This window comes from Physeter macrocephalus, chromosome 7 (genome assembly GCF_002837175.3).
Source record: "Physeter macrocephalus isolate SW-GA chromosome 7, ASM283717v5, whole genome shotgun sequence".
In the NCBI taxonomy this organism is placed as follows: domain Eukaryota; kingdom Metazoa; phylum Chordata; class Mammalia; order Artiodactyla; family Physeteridae; genus Physeter; species Physeter macrocephalus.
Genome location: NC_041220.1, coordinates 63,364,886 through 63,381,586, shown reverse-complemented (window position 1 = coordinate 63,381,586; position 16,701 = coordinate 63,364,886).

Here is a 16,701-nt window from a genome sequence, read left to right as displayed (position 1 = left end):
AGCTGGTTCTTTCAGAAGATAAACAAAATTGATAAACCATTAGCCAGACTCATCAAGAAAAAAAGGGAGAAGACTCACATCAATAGAATTAGAAATGAAGAAGGAGAAGTAACAACGGACACTGCAGAAATACAAAAAGATTATGAGAGATTACTACAAGCAACTCTATGCCAATAAAACGGACAACCTGGAAGAAATGGACAAATTCTTAGAAATGCACAGCCTGCCGAGACTGATCCAGGAAGAAATAGAAAATATGAACAGACCAATCACAAGCACTGAAATTGAAACTGTGATTAAAAATCGCAGTTTCAATTCCCGGGGGTAACCGCCGGGGATCTTAGAAATTACCAGCTAAAAAATATAAACTTGAAATTGAATTTACTTGAAGGTGGTAAACATGATTCTATTACACAAAAACCTCTCCCATATATTAGATGCATCAGAAACCTTTTCTTAATATGTCAAACCTGTCCCTAAGCAAACTATTTTGTAAAGTTTATATCATTTTATTAGTAGTTTAAACAGCCTTCTAAAAGGTATATTCTACTTCCAAACTAAAACCTACCATATATGAACAAATATTATTCTTAGCTCCTAAAATAAAAACTAAATGAAATTTTCCACACCTATTTAACAGCCTCTGAAAACCAAGATGCATGCTCTTTTTCTATTGGGACTTGTCAAGACCAGTGGTTGGTGCCCAGGGCTGATAAAACTAGGATACTGGAATAGTTCACCCACCAGGTTATTTAGCTCTGCTCTGTTCAGTGCTAAGCGACAATCCCTATACAATCATCATCAAATTTATGCCTTGACCAGTAAGGAATGTAAGGAATTAAGTCCACATTTTGTTGAGTTTTCTGCAAACTACTCAATTTGAATTCCCGAGTTAGTCACTGATATTCATGTTTCAAACTCCTGTTTTCTTTATGAATGTTCACACTGATGCTACATAACCTCTTCCTATCTTGTTTTTCCTACTCTTTTTCACAAGCTCCTTTCCCCAATTTTCATTCATTGTCTCTGCTCTGATTTCTGAATGACAAGAGAGGAAGTCACTGATAGCTTATCAAAGTCTAAAAAAGAGAGAAAAGTATAATAAAACGAACTATATTGTACTTGAAAAACTATCTTAACAAACAGGCTATTAACAAGCAGGCTCCTGAATCAAACCGCTTGGGTTCAGACCCAGACACTAGACCTCTCAATTTTCTCATCTACAAAGTGAGTGTTATAAGTATGCCTACTTCATAGGGATGAAGTGTGCCTACTTATGTAGGGATAAATCAGGTAATACATTTTTTAAATGTCAGTAGTTATAACGGTGGTGGGGGAAACACTCAATACATTTAGGCATTTCATTTATTATTTAATTTGTTATTATTTCTTGGTTAATCTTTCTTTTCTTGTACATTTATTTATTCCAAGTCTATTTTACATTTACTTATTTATTCCAAATATGAAAACATGAAGAACGGAGAGATATGTTATTACTAACTTGAGTAGGCCTAATGCATTTTGATGTGATATAAATTGGAAAAATAGAGAAAATATCTCTTTTAAAAGAAGAGTAAAATATAAAAGCTGCATTCTGCCATGCTGTGTAATAAGTCTGCTCTTATTAATAGATGTGAAAATTGGTATCTAACTTTGTTTCCCTCATTTTAACAAAAATAATTACTAAAGATGTTTCTAATGGCTATAAGACATGTAGTAGACTTTTACTTTGATTTTACAAGAATTGGAGTCCCTGGACAATCACAAACTCCTAATAACTTTAAGGCAAAGCACTATGGCCAGTGCCGTGGTCATGGCAACAAGATGATCATGCTGAGGAGGGAGCTCTGCAGTCTTCTTAACATGCAAACGCATTTCTGTGTTAGACGACACGATTCTGATGCTCTGCAGCCTGGGATTATTTTGATGAATAGTGGTAGAATCCAAAATTACTCACTAAGAACAATCTCATGTATAAATATGTATAATCAATGGAGAATCATATCATGGAGCTGTTAAATTTAGGAGAGCCTAGCCACTAATGTTCCTATTATGTTGACTGCCTTCAATCAGCGCTGCTTTCCTTACATCTTTGTTCCTAATTTGTGTTCAATTGGTACGGCTCAGAGACTCAGAAAAGCATTCCCTTCTCAATTTGTAGATGAAAAATTGATAATGCAAAGAGAACCATAACCTTCAGGTTATAAATTAGAGAATTTATATGGTGTCTAATTTGGAAAACAAAATATCTAATATCTGATGGCCAGACAAATTATAGAAGTTAAATATGGCAACATAGGCAAATGTTTGGGACAAAAGTTTCAGAATCTTAGAATATTAACCCAGCTGGAATAGTTACAAAAAACAGAAAGGCATGAGTTCTTTCTCTCTCCAAAATAAGCAAGATAAGCAGCACTATTATTGTTAGCAGTGACAACACTCTGAAGATGCTAAGATACAGCATCATGAATGGTGCTCAGAATGTCACAAACTATTAAGGCAAATTTATTTCTAAGAATTTCAAAGTCTTTAATAAAGAGTCAAACATTTTCTCATTAGGAGATGAATATCAGTTTCTACTCCAATTTGAAATCTGAAATTTCATTTAATAATGCCTCAGATTTCTAGCCTTCAGGAAATACTTGTTTCCTTCCACATTAATTGATCGTCAATCTAATTAAACTGCATTTCAAAGTTTTCTCTGAAAAAAATTCCATTTGGCTGTCTGCTCATTTTCTCCAAATATTTTTTCCTGTCATCTGTCAGTCTGAAAAATTACTGATCTCACACTTTATTATGAATTTTCTACTAGAAAAGAAAGAGGTGACAGAGTCCCTCCCTGCTCTGAGGACAGTCTGGTTGTGGTTACTCATATGTTTACAAAACAAAACTTAGTATATTTAATTCATGGCAGTTGCAGCACATAAACAAAGCAAGTAGAGAATGAGATTAGTTTGGAGTGTAACTAAGAAATCCTCCTAAAATATATTCATTTTGAACAGGAAACAAATGACCATAGAAAATAAAGATCAGAAAATTTAATACAACTGAAAGAAGTCCCCACTTGCTTTTAAAAAATTATTTTACTCTTCAGTTTTCCTGCATAATTCCTGACTTGACAACTTAAATTTGCTTCAAAATGTTATAAAGATTAAAAAATGGTAGCTTGTTGCCAAATTTTCTCATGCAGGGGTAGTACATTTTAGTTCCATGGATGGGACTTGAGGAACATCCTGAACCTGCTGAAACTGTATGCAATACTTTATGAGTATGTGGGTATGGATTTTTTAGGGGAGGAGAGGTTTCCTTATATTCATCAATTTAACAAAGATGCCGTGACACCAGCCCCCGACCCTGCCAAATATTTTAAACCAGTATTTTAGAACCTAGGTGATATTTTATTAGGTAAATCAGGATCCACATCTGTGTCCATATCTCCACAGATAGTCATTATAATTTGATAGTTTGTTGCATACACGCATAGTGGTGTGCATCACTATTTCAGAAGTTGTCCTAATAATTAGGGGGTAATTTTTATCTTCTTAGGGGATATTTATCCATAGTAAAATTTTAATGCACTTCAAAAGAATCTGTTTTATTTTAGAGTTCAAAATAAAATCTAAATATGTAAGGAGCCATACCAAATGGCAAGTGCCATCAAAAAGAAAAGGTGTACTAGATCTTTTACTAGTTATTTAATTCCAATATGGCATGGTTTTGATATGTCATTTCCAATGCATGTGTTTCCTTTTCCTAACTCCCCAAATAATTAATTTCATGAAAACTTGTGACTGGTGGTAGTCTCCTCCACACCGTCTTCCAACGCTTTTGGGAATATAAACCAGGAAAGCCTGCCAATCCTTTTGATGGCACCTTCACCATAAGACTGTCAGAATAGAAGTTCAATCATGTTCACTAAGCATTACACCAATAAATGTCACACGGAAGCTAAAATCCCCTGTGTTGCCACATTTAAATTCATGAAGAACTTTCTCCTTGCTCCTGGTATCTAGATGAAGTGACCATCTTCCTGATCGCTGTCTTCTGGCTCCTCTGTTCACTAATCCTAATTTGGTGGTCTCATTTTCTCCTGAATCTCAGTTATGTTGTTGGTTCCTTGTATTATTTTGAAAACGCTACACATATACAAATACCTTATAGCTTCAAAGAAAAGAAAGAAGTTATTGTGAATTTCATTATACCATACCATCTTTTTCTATTGAATGTCAGCATCTTGCTTTTCTGTCTTGGCATTTTCTTTGCTTGTTGGAGAATTTCTTTTTTCATTCAATAGCCAGACTTCCCCATCAACAGTCATTATTCCATTTTATTTTATCATCACTAGTAAGAAAATGTCAGGGCTTCCCTGGTGGCGCAGTGGTTGCGAGTCCGCCTGCCAATGCGGGGGACGCGGGTTCGTGCCCCGGTCCGGGAGGATCCCACGTGCCGCGGAGTGGCTGGGCCCGTGAGCCATGGCCGCTGGGCCTGCCTGTCCGGAGCCTGTGCTCCACAACGGGAGGGGCCACAACAGTGAGAGGCCCGCGTACCACAAAAAAAAAAAAAAAAGAAAAAAAAGAAAATGTCATTTTCAGGGTTATACTTATTAATGAACTTGTATATACGCATATATATAACATATAAGTGTGTATATAATTATATATAATTTGGGGAATATAATGTTGAATTTAACCTACAAATAGAACTGTAGGATCATTAAGCAATTTGTAAATATTTAAAATGTGACGAAGATTGCCTTGACTTTTGACTTAAGCATCTTGCTCTCATAAACTTCTAACCTCCAGAATGTTGAGTATAAAAAAGTAATTATACAGTCCTTCCACCACAACCAAGTATGATTAGCCTCATTTATCCAGTCTTATTTATCTTTTAGTTTTTAAATTCTTATTTATCTGATCACCAAGTACAGCATATTAGAAATTCAAAACCAGAAAAGATTAAGAGCAATGCCAGAGTGATTTCTCTAAAACAGAAATCTGATCACATCATCTTCCCTCTTTAGTTAGTTTCTCATAACTCTGGGCCCTTGCACATGCTGCACCTTATACCAAGTCTGTTCCTTCCTCAGACACCATTCCCCACTCTCCCTCTTCTAGCTCCGATTCATAATGTAAAATTTCTCAATCTTGTTCTGAATCTCCCCACACTGACTTTGCTTCTGTATTTCCATTGTACCAGGTACAGACTTTTAACTACCTTTTTAACAATGAAATGTTATTTTTATTGCTTGTCTGTTCTCCTCCATTGCACTGTAAAATTTTGTGGGGCCCTAAGTTTTATTACAGTATAGTGCTAGATGCTAGGGATGTTGAATAATAAATGAAAAAAATGGATTTATGAATAATTGAAGTAGACACAATAACAGAAATCATCACCAGCAGCTTAAAATTAATGAAAAAGCGTAGGTTAACAGAGAAAAGATTAAAATTCCACACAATAAAATGATGAATGCTATTGATAAAAGTCATGATTAAATAATGTTCCACTTTATTCTATGTAAAGAGGGGAGAAACACATACATATTGAAGAAAATTTTCAATAAATGATTATAAATAAATGATCATTTCATTGGTAAAGAAGTAAATTCATCTAGCTGCAAAATTCATCTTTTTGCCTGACACTTTCAGATAAATGTGTATCGAATATATGTTTACAAGAAAACTTTCACTGATTCCTGATCTTTTGACATTTGGTAGTTGTTAAATATTGCTGATACTATTGTTATGGAAAAAAGACTTTGAATGGTGAGTGAACTCGAAGTGAAAAGATGTAATAATCAGAGAAAATAAAAAATCACCAAGAGCTCATTTAGCTAAAAGACTGTACCTTTCCTTTCTTTGGCATTGATTTCTTATATGACAAATGAGCATACTCAGAATGTACATACATGTGTGCTGCCTTACGTTAAAAAAGTGTTATTCACCCTGTACTTATGTTTTAAATTAATAGTTGTCAAAATATACGTCACTCTTGGTACTCTATACAAATTATTTGTTGCAATTTTAAATGAGGATATTCTAGGGCACAAACCAAATTAAGGCAGATGGTAAAATGGTCTTAAACGCCCTAAGTAGACCTCTGATTCTAGTTTAGAAAAGATAAGGCTCCCAGGGATAAAAATGTTAATGAAGTCTTTGAAAGGGTTTAGGGTCCCACCTTAAGTGATTTTTTTTCACAGAATGCAATATACAAAGAAATAAAATTTTGATAAAAATAAAACATAGGTTCTGCAATGCTGTCCTAACTCCCAGGTCTACTTACAAAAGCTCACCAAGTGTAAATTTCCTTCAATATGAGTAGCTATGATTATGTTAAAATTTTGCAATGAAGTGTTGAGGAAAGTAAAGACAAACAAGAGAAGAGCCCCAGGTCTTAAAATACCTGCCAACCATGTGTGATGAGGAAGATGGAAAGCTGAGACTGACATAGTGAGACAGACAAAAGCCAGACTCGGAATGGCTGGAAATGGCAGATTTGAGATTAACAAACAAAAAAAAAACAAAGACAAACATTTAGATGAGGGACCAAACACATTTTGAAAAAAAAGCACATATTTTAGTATGTGCATTTTCTGCAAAAATATAAAAAATTTAAAAAATAATTTACCCGTGAGGGAAGGAGATAATTGAAAATGCCTATCAAACAAGTGATGGAAAGTAGAAATTGAGTGGACGGTATTTATCTTTACTAACAATGGGATGGCAGAGAGCTAGAGCAAGGGACTTTGGAGCCAGATCACCTGGTTTTGGATCTTGCTCTACAGCTTACTAGCTCTGTACAATTTCTGTACTAGCTCTGGGCAATTTACATCATCAATCTTGGCACCATCTCTTCATTTGTAAAATGTAGATACTACTTATAACTAGGGTACGACTACTAACGTGCTGATAGGTTTCTTACGAATAAAACATGTTGAGCACAACACTTATAGATCACTGGACACCTGTTTCTGTTATTAAAGTATGGAAAATATTATTGATATTGTCCTTTAGCATACTATTTTTATTGTGTTTCATTGGTGTAATTTTATTTGTTCCTTAAAGTAACTGGCCATTTGCACTATTTTTTTTTAACATCTTTATTGGAGTATAATTCCTTTACAATGTTGTGTTAGTTTCAGCTGTAAAACAAAGTGAATCAGCTATATGTGTACATATATCCCCATATCTCCTCCCACCTGTGCCTCCCTCCCACCCTCCCTATCCCACCCCTCTAGGTGGTCACAAAGCACCGAGCTGATCTCACTGTGCTATGCAGCTGCTTCCCACTAGCTATCTATTTTACATTTGGTAGTATATATAGGTCAATGCTACTCTCTCACTTCGTCTCAGCTTACCCTCCCTTTCCCCTCCCCATGTCCTCAAGTACATTTTCTACATTTGCATCTTTATTCCTGTCCTGCCCCTAGGTTCATCAGAACCTTTTTTTTTTTTTAGATTCCATATAAATGTGTTAGCATACTGTATTTGTTTTTCTCTTTCTGACTTACTTCACTCTGTATGACAGACTCTAGGTCCATCCACCTCACTACAAATAACTCAATTTTTGTTTCTTTTTATGGCTGAGTAATATTCCAATGTATATTTGTGCCATATCTTCTTTATCCATTCATCTGTCAGTGGACACTTAGGTTGCTTCCGTGTCCTGGCTATTGTTAATAGAGCTGTAATGAACATTGTGGTACATGACTCTTTTTGAATTATGGTTTTCTCAGGGTATATGCCCAGTAGTGGCATTGCTGGGTCATATGGTAGTTCTATTTTTAGTTTTATAAGGAACCTCCATACTGTTCTCCATAGTGGCTGTATTAATTTACATTCCCACCAACAGTGCAGGAGGGTTCATTTTGCTCCACCCCCCTCCAGCATTTATTGTTTGTAGATTTTTTGATGATGGCTATTCTGAACACTGTGAGGTGATACCTCATTGTGGTTTTCATTTGCATTTCTCTAATGATTAGTGATGTTGAGCACCCTTTCATGTGTTTGCTGGCAATCCGTATATTTTTTTTGGCGAAATGTATATTTAGGTCTTCTGCCCATTTTTGGATTGGGTTGGTTTTTTTGATATTGAGCTGCAGGTTCTGCTTATATATTTTGGAGAGTAATCCTTTGTCGGTTGCCTCATTTGCAAATATTTTCTCCCATTGGGAGGGTTGTCTTCTTGCCTTGTTTATGGTTTCCTCTGCTGTGCAAAAGCGTTTAAGTTTCATTAGGTCCCATTTGTTTATTTTTGTTTTTATTTCCATTTCTCTAGGAGGTGGGTCAAAAAGGATCTTTCTGTGACTTATGTCATAGAGTGTTCAGCCTATGTTTTCCTCTAAGAGTTTGATAGTGTCTGGCCTTACATGCAGGTCTTTAATCCATTATGAGATTATTTTTGTGTATGGTGTTAGGAAGTGTTCTAATTTCATTCTTTTATGTGTAGCTGTCCAGTTTCCCCAGCACCACTTATTGAAGAGGCTGTCTTTTCTCCATTGTATATTCTTGCTACCTTTGTCAAAGATAAGGTGACCATATGTGCGTGGGTTTATCTCTGGGCTTTCTATCCTGTTCCATTGATCTATATTTCTGTTTTTGTGCCAGTACCATACTGTTTTGATGACTGTAGTTTTGTAGTATAGGCTGAAGTCAGGGAGCCTGATTCCTCCAGCTCTGTTTTTCGTTCTCAAGATCGCTTTGGCTATTTGGGGTCTTTTGTGTTTCCATACAAATAGTGAAATTTTTTGTTCTAGTTCTGTGAAAAATGCCATTGGTAGTTTGATAGGGATTGCACTGAATCTGTGGATTGCTCTGGGTATTATAGTCATTTTCACAATGTTGATTCTTCCAATCCAAGAACATGGTATATCTCTCCAGCTGTTTGCATCATCGTTAATTTCTTTCATCAGTGTCTTATAGTTTTCTGCATACAGGTCTTTTGTCTCCTTAGGTGGTTTATTCCTAGGTATTTTATTCTTTTTGTTGCAATTGTAAATAGGAGTGTTTCCTTAATTTTTCTTTCAGATTTTTCGTCATTAGTGTATAAGAATGCAAGAGATTTCTGTGCATTAATTTTGTTTTCTGTTACTGTACCAAATTCATTGATTAGCTCTAGTAGTTTTCTGGTAGCATCTTTAGGATTCTCTATGAGTAGTGTCACCTCACCTGCAAAGAGTGACAGTTTTACTTCTTCTTTTCTGATTTGATTTCTTTTTTTTTTCTTCTCTGATTGCTGTGGCAATCAGAGAAGTTTTAGGTTTCTCAGTTAATCCAAAATAAGCAGCCTGCAACCATAACTTCTCCTGTCCCCACTTTTTTAATGGAGAATTATCTTTGGTTTTAAATTGTTTTGTACTTCTTTTCCATTTTAGAACTTCTAATTGGAGTTTTGAAGAGAACGTATGAGTCCTTGCAAGCAGGTTATCTTATTGGTCTGGACATCTCTATAGGTTTGGAGTCAAAATTTTTTTTTCTTACTCAAAGAATAGAACACTTTTTTAAGTCAAAAAACTCATTGTTAATTTGGGTAATTCCAGAATTATTTTCATGACATCATTTGCCCTGGGGAATGTCTTCAATTATGGATGTATTAGCAAAAAGCATTTTAGGCTTTAGAAAAAAAAATTAGAGTGAATTAATATGTGAAAAGTGTTCACAAATCAAACACACAAATTGAATAGCTTTCATCTTTTCAAATCCACCATTAAGTAAAGGAATTATTTACTTTATTCAATTTTCTATTTCAAAAAGTGTGGTGGAAATTATTTTCTATATAGACAAATGTAATGAGTATTCGGAAAGTGACACCGTGTGACTGACATAGGCATGTCCTCCTCCTTAGAACCCCCGATTTCCCACTGAGTATTCAGGTGGGTTAGCTGAGACCCAGGAAGGCAGCAGAGAGTATATGGAGTTAATGTGAAACTATCTTGGAAACCCTCATCTCTCACTGCTCCCCATTACATCGGCAAAATTAGAACTGATTTTTCCTATCAACACCCATGTACTTATCTTGCCAATTCTTTCTTTTCATATTCAAAGCAATCAGTCACATTCCATTTAACCAGATTTTATCTTTGTGAGACACAGGTCACGGAGTAAAGTAGTGGGGCTGCCTATGAGATTTCACACAGTCCTTCCTGAAGCATGCTTATTCACTTATCAAATATTCATCTAGCCTTGTGAGAGTGTTAAAAACATAAAAGTGAATGAGACATAACCCATATTTTCAAGAAAGCTTATTGTTTTGGAGGAGGGTATCTTTATAAATAGATTTTATACAAGGTATAAAAATAAGTAACCTTTATGTGGTGCTTCACAGATTACACCACATATTAACATGCAGTATATAAATTAATTCTATGATAAAGAATTAATATTTTAAATCTCTATCTTCAATGTACAAAAAACTACATGTAAATTTTAGTTAAGGTACTTACTCCCAGGATGCAAATAAAAGGAAGAAGAGAGAATTCACTTTGGGGTGATGAGCAATGCCCTTTCCTCTAGAATTATCAATCAACACCAAAGAATAGTGAAAACAATGTAGTTTATAGCTTTTCCGTTCAGTTGCTATACCATGCCCCTTTTTTGTGCACTCATATTTTTGTGGAAGAAAGTCTTTTTCCTTCTTATGATTCTTAGGCAGATCTTCTATCTCCAGTGTTCTCTTACACGAGGCTTATAAACTCACCCACCATCCTACTCTATTTGGAAGAAGACTAGACCTATATAAAGGTTTCTGGGTTTTCTGTTTTAATCTACATTCTACCTATATTCCAGAATCTGTTGCTTTATTTTTTTATGTAGTAAAAGTGCCTGTCTATTACTAGCTGAGGCAGAGTAAGCGCTTAATGGAAGAGTTATCACTAGTAAATTCATGATATTAGCCACATATTACTAAGTGCTCACTATGTATCAGGTACAGGACTAATGTTTCTCATAGACTGCCTCAACAAATCCTCAGACCAAACCTGAGACATGGATATTTTCACTATCATCATCCCCATTTTACAAATGAGAAAACTAAAGCATAAAAGAAAAAAGTAACTTACAGGACATAAAGCTTGTGATTGAGATAGAATTAGGCAGTCTGACTGCAAACACCATGCCCTTTAACCATCATGCCATAACCTGCTTTTCTCATTTCAACAATTATAGACATTTTTCCTTCTTTAAGAATGTCTTAATTTGATTAGTCATTGAGATCCATGTTCGTTTTTCAAATGCATTACCCTTCTCAATTTTATTCTTAAACAACAATGCTAACTCTTAGTGCTTCAATAAATATCAAAAATATTGATCAGGAGGAGCTTCAAGACGGTGGAAGAGTGAGACGCGGAGATCATCTTCCTCCCCACAAATACATCAGAAATACATCTACCTGTGGAACAACTCCTACAGAACACCTACTGAACGCTGGGGAAAGACCTCAGACCTCCCAAAAGGCAAGAAACTCCCCACGTACCTGGGTAGGGCAAAAGAAAAAGGAAAAACCAGAGACAAAAGAATAGGGATGGGACCTGCGCCAGTGGGAGGGAGCCGTGAAGGAGGAAAGGTTTCCACGCACTAGAAGCCCCTTCGCGGACAGAGACTGCAGGTGGCGGGTGGCGGAGGAGGGAAGCTTCGGAGCCGCGGAGGAGAGCACAGCAACAGGGGTGCGGAGGGCAAAGCGGAGAGATTCCCGCAGAGGATCGGTGCCGACCAGCACTCACCTGCCCGAGAGGCTTCTCTGCTCACCCGCCGGGGCGGGCGGGGGCTGGGAGCTGAGGCTCAGGCTTCGGTTGGATCCCAGGGAGAGGACTGGGGTTGGCAGCGTGAACACAGCCTGAAGGAGGCTAGTGCGCCACAGCTAGCCGGGAGGGAGTCCGGGAGAAGTATGGAGTTGCCGAAGAGGCAAGAGACTTTTTCTTGCCTCTTTGTTTCCTGGTGTGCGAGAAGAGCGGATTAAGAGCACCGCTAAAAGGATCTCCAAAAACAGGCGCAAGCCGCAGCTATCAGCGCGGACCTCAAAGACGGGCATGAGACGCTAAGGCTGCTGCTGCTGCCACCAAGAAGCCTGTGTGCAAGCACAGGTCACGCTCCACACCTCCGCTCCCGGGAGCCTGTGCAGCCCGCCCAGCACTCACCAGCCCGAGAGGCTTGTCTGCTCACCCGCCGGGACAGGCAGGGGCTGGGAGCTGAGGCTCCAGCTTCGGTCGGATCACAGGGAGAGGACTGGGGTTGGCGGTGTGAACACAGCCTGAAGGTGTTAGTGCACCATGGCTAGCCGGGAGGGAGTCCAGGAGAAGGCTGGAGCTGCCGAAGAGACAAGAGACTTTTTCTTGCCTCTCTGCTTCCTGGTGCGCGACGAGGGGATTAAGAGCCCTGCTTAAAGGAGCTCCAGAGACGGGCACGAGCCGCAGCTACCAGCACGGACCCCAGAGACGGGCATGAGATGCTAAGGCTTCTGCTGCCGCCGCCAAGAAGCCCATGTGCAAGCACAGGTCATTCTCCACACCTCCCCTCCCAGGAGCCTGTGCAGCCCGCCACTGCCAGGGTCCCGTGATCCAGGGACAACTTCCCTGGGAGAACATACGGCACACCTCAGGCTGGTGCAACATCACACCGGACTCTGCCGCTGCAGGCTCGCCCCGCATCCGTACCCCTCCCTCCCCCCGGGCCTGAGTGAGCCAGAGCCCCCGAATCAGCTGCTCCTTTAACCCCGTCCTCTCTGAGCAAAGAGCAGACGCCCTCAGGCGACCTACACACACAGGCGGGTCCAAATCCAAAGCTGAGCCCCGGGAGCTATGCGAACAAAGAAGAGAAAGGGAAATCTCTCCCAGCAGCCTCAGGAGCAGCGGATTAAAGCTCCACAATCAACTTGATGTACCCTGCACCTGTGGAATACCTGAATAAACAACGAATCATCCCAAATTGAAGAGGTGTCCTTTGGGAGCAATGATATATATATATTATATAATATATATATTATATATATATGTACAATATATAATATAATTATATAATGTATAATATATATATTATATATATATATTAATATATAATTACATATAATATATTATATGATATATAATTAATATAACATAATATGTTAATATATAATTATATATACAACATATAATTGTTTATATATAATATATATACAATATAATGATATATACAATATATAATATAGTTATATATAATATAAATATATATATATTTCCCTTTTTCTCTTTTTGTGTGTATTCGTATGCTTCTGTGTGTGATTTTGTCTGTATACTTTGCTTTTATCATTTGTCCTAGGGTTCTGTCTGTCCGCTTTTTTTTGTTTTTTTTTTAGTATAGTTTTCAGCACTTCTTATCATTGGTGGATTTGTTTTTTGGTTTGGTTGTTCTTGTCTTTCTTTTTTAATTGCTTAAAAAAATTTTTTTAATAATTATTTTTTTTTATTTTAATAACTTTTTAATTTTACCTTATTTTTTTTATTCCTTCCTTCCTTCCTTCCTTCCTTCCTTCCTTCCCCTATGCAAAAAAACAAGCAAGACAGGAACACAACCACACCCATTAGCAGAGAGGCTGCCTAAAATCATAATAAGGTCAAAGACACCCCAAAACACACCACCAGACGTGGACCTGCCCACCGGAAAGAAAAGATCCACCCTCATCCACCAGAACACAGGCACTAGTCCCCTCCACTAGGAAGCCTACACAACCCACTGAACCAACCTTCGCCACTGAGGGCAGACACCAAAAACAACAGGAAATACGAACCTGCTGCCTGTGAAAAGGAGACCCCAAACACAGTAAGTTAAGAAAAATGAGAAGACAAAGAAACACACAGCAGATGAAGGAGCAAAGTAAAAACCCACCAGACCTAACAAATGAAGAGGAAGTAGGCAGTCTACCTGAAAAATAATTCAGAATAATGATAGTAAAGATGATCCAAAATTTTGGAAATAGAATGGAGAAAATACAAGAAATGTTTAAGAAGGACCTAGAAGAAATAAAGAGCAAACAATCATTAACAACACAATAAATGAAATTTAAAATTCTCTAGAAGAAATCAATAGCAGAATAACTGAGGAGGAAGAATGGATAAGTAACGTGTCAGATAAAATGGTGTAAATATCTACTGTAGAGCAGAGTAAACAAAAAAGAATTAAAAGAATTTAGGACAGTCCCAGAGACCTCTGGGACAATATTAAATGCACCAATATTCGAATTATAGGGGTCCCAGAAGAAGAAGAGAAAAAGAAAGGGACTGAGAAAATATTTGAGAGATTATAGTTGAAAACTTCCCTAACATGGGAAAGGAAATAGTCAGGTCCAGGAAGCACAGAGAATCCCATACAGGATAAATCCAAGGAGGAACACTCCAAGACACATATTAATCAAACTATCAAAGATTAAATACAAAGAAAAAATATTAAAAGCAGCAAGGGAAAAGCCACAAATAATATACAAGGGAATCCCAATAAAGTTAAGAGCTGATCTTTCAGTAGAAACTCTAAAAGCCAGAAGGGAGTGGAAGGACATGTTTAAAGTGATGAAAGGGAAAAACCTACAACCAAGATTAGTCTACACAGCAAGGATCTCATTCAGATTCAATGGAGAAATTAAAACTTTTACCGAAAAGCAAAAGCTAAGAGAATTGAGCATCACCAAACCAGCTTTACAGGAAATGCTAAAGGAACTTCTCTAGGCAGGAAACACAAGAGAAGGAAAAAACCTAAGATAACAAACCCAAAACAATTAAGAAAATGGTAATAGGAACATAAATATTGATAATTACCTTAAATGTAAATGGCTTAAATGCTCTAACCAAAAGACATAGACTGACTGAATGGATACAGAAACAAGACCTGTATATATGCTGTCTACAAGAGACCCACTTCAGACCTAGAGACACATACAGAGTGAATGTGAGGGGATGGAAAAAGACATGTAAATGGATTAAATGCTCCCACCAAAAGACATAGACTGACTGAATGGATACAGAAACAAGACCTGTATATATGCTGTCTACAAGAGACCCACTTCAGACCTAGAGACACATACAGAGTGAATGTGAGGGGATGGAAAAAGACATTCCACGCAAATGGAAATCAGAAGAAAGCTGGCATAGCAATTGTCATATCAGACAAAATAGACTTTAAAATAAAGACTACTACAAGAGAAAAAGAAGGACACTACATAATGATCAAGGGATCAATCCAAGAAGAAGATATAACAATTGTAAATATTTATACATCCAACGTAGGAGCACCTCAATACATAAAGCAAATACTAACAGAATTGTAAATATTTATGCACCCAACATAGGAGCACCTCAATACATAAAGCAAATACTAACAGCCATAAAAGGGGAAATCGAGAGTAACACAATAATAGTAAGGGACTTTAGCACCCCACATTCACCAATGGACAGATCATCCAAAATGAAAATAAATAAGGAAACACAAGCTTTAAATGATACATTAAACAAGATGGACTTTATTGATATTTATAGGACATTCCATCCAAAAACAAGAAAATACACTTTATTCTCAAGTGCTCATGGAACATTGTCCAGGATACATTGTATCTTGGGTCACAAATCAAGGCTTGGTAAATTTAAGAAAATTGAAATCATATCAAGTATCTTTTCTGACCACAACGGAAATTACAGGAAAAGACTGTAAAAAATACAAACACATGGAGTCTAAACAATACACTACTAAATAACCAAGAGATGACTGAAGAAATCAAAGAGGATATCAAAAAAATACCTAATAACAAATGACAATGAAAACACAATGACCCAAAACCTATGGGATCAGGAAAAGCAGTACTAAGAGGGAAGTATATAGCATTACAATCCTACCTCAGGAAACAAGAAAAATCTCAAATAAACAACCTAACTTTACACCTAAAGCAATTACAGAAAGAAGAACCAAAAAACCCTAAACTTAGCAGAAGGAAAGAAACCATAAAGATCAGATCAGAAATAAATGAAAAAGAAATGAAGGAAACAATAACAAAGATCAATAAATCTAAATGCTGGTTCTTTGAGAAGATAAACAAAACTGACAAACCATTAGCCAGACTCATCAAGAAAAAAAGGCAGAAGACTCAAATCAACAGAATTAGAAATGAAAAAGGAGAAGTGAAATCTGACACTGCAGAAATAAAGCCCAGGACCAGTTGGCTTCACAGGCGAATTCTATCAAACATTTAGAGAGAGCAAACACCTATCCTTCTCAAAATCTTCCAAACTATAGCAGAGGGAGAAACACTCCCAAACTGATTCTACGAGGCCACCCTCACCCTGATACCAAACCAGACAAAGATGTCACAAAAAACGAAAACTACAGGCCAATATCACAGATGAACATAGATGCAAAAATCCTAACAAAATACTAGCAGAGTCCAAGAGCACATTAAAAGGATCATACACCATGATCAAGTGGGGTTTATCCCAGGAATGCAAGGATTCTTCAATATATGCAAATCAATCAATGTGATACACCATATTAACAAACTGGAGGATAAAAACCATATGATAGGGGCTTCCCTGGTGGCGCAGTGGTTGCGCGTCCGCCTGCCGATGCAGGGGAACCGGGTTCGCGCCCCGGTCTGGGAGGATCCCGCGTGCTGCGGAGCGGCTGGGCCCGTGGGCCGTGGCCGCTGGGCCTGCGCGTCCGGAGCCTGTGCTCCGCGGCGGGGGAGGCCACAGCA